The sequence below is a fragment of the Cryptomeria japonica genome, chromosome 5 (assembly GCF_030272615.1).
Source record: "Cryptomeria japonica chromosome 5, Sugi_1.0, whole genome shotgun sequence".
Classification (NCBI taxonomy): domain Eukaryota; kingdom Viridiplantae; phylum Streptophyta; class Pinopsida; order Cupressales; family Cupressaceae; genus Cryptomeria; species Cryptomeria japonica.
Window position 1 is genome coordinate 626,882,421 of NC_081409.1, and position 2,960 is coordinate 626,885,380.

Genomic DNA, 2,960 nt, shown 5'->3' on the forward strand with positions numbered 1-2,960 from the left:
GATTTATTGGATGTTGTCCAGGAGTCCCAGAGAAATAAGCAGATGCTTAGGGCTTTGAATGTGACCTTCATTTCTTTAATCCCCAAGTGTGAAGGGGCCGACCGATTAGGCCAGTTCCACCCTATCTCTCTCTGCAATGTGATTTATAAGATCATCTCTAAACTAATAGCAGATAGATTGAAGAAGTGCCTGGGGAATGTTATTTTGGAGGAGCAGAGTGGGTTTGTGGAAGGTCGCCAAATTCTAGATGGGGTGGTCATTGCTACGGAGACCATTCACTCTATGGAAACCTCCAAGGAAAAAGCTATGTTTATCAAGTTGGATATGGCTAAGGCATATGATAGAGTTCAGTGGTCCTTCCTTTAGAAGATCCTCGAGGCTTTTGGTTTTGTTGACGAGTGGATCTAGTGGGTTATGAGTTGTGTTACGTCCACCTCTTTCTCAATGCTTATCAATGGGGACCATACTGAGCTGTTCAGTGCTTCTAGGGGTCTCCGCCAGGGGGATCCCCTCTCCCCTTATTTATTCATTCTTCTTGTTGAGGGTCTGGGGAGGCTGGTTAAGCATAATGTGGGTCTGGCTAATATTCAAGGTTGGAGTTGGGGTAATGACTTGTAGCCGCAGTCTCACTTGTAGTTTGTGGATGATACAACCCTTATGGGGCTAGCTCGGATCAACGAAGCTTTTAATATGCGTAAGGTCCTGGATGTTTATCTTGTGGCGTCTGGCCAGTTGATTAATGAGGATAAGTCTTCTATCCTCTTTTTCAACACTCCTGAAGCTATTCAAAGGAGGATTGCTTTTATACTGAGATTCCCAATTGCTTCCCTGCCCTTGACCTATTTAGGAATTCCTATCTCTCCTGGCAACCCTCCTAGGGAGTCGTGGCAAGGGATCTTGGATAAATTCCGATCGAAGGTTGATCACTGGACTCATAGATAGTTATCCTTTGTGGGGAGGGTTCAAATGATTCAGTCAGTGGTTCAGGCTCTGTCGATCTATCGATGTATGCTTCAGGTGGCTCGTAAGTGGTTCTTGAAGGGTTTGGACTCTCTGGCTAGGCAATTCTTATGGGCAGGGAATCTCTCCTTTTCCAAGTGGATTTTGGTCAATTGGGACCTGGTGGGTAGCCCAAAGCAGTCGAGGGGGCTTGGGTTAAGGCAATCTATTCTTTTTGAGGAGGCACTTAGAGCTAAATTGTATTGGAGGTGGTGTGTTGAGCAGGATCGAGGCTGGGCCAGGATTTTGGCCAACAAATATATGCAGAGGATCCCGTTGGAGGAAATCCCTAGATATCCGCTTGAAGGAAAGGGCTCATCGATCTGGTACACACTCGAGAGGGGGGCTTCTCTCATTAAGGCAGGGCTTTTTTGGATTTACAGAAGGGGGGAAGAGGTCCTTTTCTGGAACGACTCTTGGGATGGATACCCTCCCATCCTTGATCAGTTTCCTAACCTTGGAAACTTGGGCCAGAGGTTTTTGGATGCGGGATGGTCAAGGGTGAGTGAATTTAAGGTTGTCTATAGGTGCGGTCAGCTAGATTTGGAGCGGTGGAAGAATCCTAATGAGTGGCCGGTGGTTGGGATGGAGGAAGAATTTGCTGAGCTACAAGGCATTTTGGCGAATAGACATTGTAGCTCCCTTAAGGATAGGGATGGGCTTGCTTGGTCTCCAAATCCTAAGGGCATCTTTTCTGTGGCTAGTGGTTACTAGGAATTGATGAGCCAAAGACTTGAGGGAAGAAAAGTGAACTGGTGGAAACAGATGTGGAATAATGCTTCTTGGCCGAAGTGTAACTACTTTGCTTGGACTTTAGCTTGGAATAGATGTCTTACTTGGGACAATTTCCACAAGTGAGGATTCTTGGGGCCTTCTATCTGTGTTTTGTGTGGTAACGGAGAGGAAGATTCCTCTCATTTGTTCTTCAAATGCCCCTTCTCTATGCTTATCTGACACTATTGGTGGAGGGTGTGGAAGCATCCTTGTGTCCATGCAGATTCTTTGGTGGAATTTTGGAGCAGTTTGGGCAGACCTCCTATTCCGTCCCCCTTCCTCCAGACTGTTTGGTATATTGGGCCCACCTTCATTCTATGGTAGATCTGGCTTGAAAGGAACATGAGGAACTTACGTGAGGCCAAATTGTTTGTTTAACAAGTTTGGAATAGGATCACTGCTATGATTCGGGAGACAGTGGAAGCTAAGTGTGAGGTGAATTTCCCGCTGGGTAGAGAAGAGGCAGATATTGTGAGTAGGCTTGGATTGCAGGAGTTGTCTCCGGCCTCTGCTTGTGTCAGGAGAGGTAGACAGGCTATTAAGAAGGTGCAAAGGGTGGGAAGGTGGATACCCCCTCAGGATGAGTTATCAAGATTAACACTGATGGCTCATCTAGGGGTAACCCAGGCCTTACTGACGTAGGGGGTGTTGGCAGGAATAGCAGGGGGGAGGTTGTTTTCTTCTTTTCGGTGCATAAAGGATGGTAGTCTAATAATTTTATGGAGGGTTTTGTGATTCTTTATGCACTAGAGCAGGCTTTGGTGTTGGGTTGTAGGAAGGTGATTTGTGAATCGAATTCACAAATTGTTGTTAACTTGTTGTCTGAGCAGAAGGTGAGTGGGATTCAGTGGTAGTTGGCAGGGATTGCTCAACAGATTCTCCAAATTAGCTCTTTAATGGAGCAGGTGTCCTTCATCCATATTCCTCGCGAATGGAATGGAGTGGCGGACTGCTTGGCCAAGTGGGCCTCGAATCATGATAGTGATTGGAAAGTGGAAGGTTGGGAGCATCTCTCTGGGGATTACTGTCAGGAATTGCAGAAGATTTTCACTGAGGACATGGATGGTTTCGAAGCTGGTTGATTTGTGGTTGGGTTGGTAGTTTTCTCTAGGGCCTCAAGGCTCTAGTTCTCTGTGTAATGCTTTTTTCTAATTTTCAATAAAGTTTTTACCCTTTTTATTCAAAAA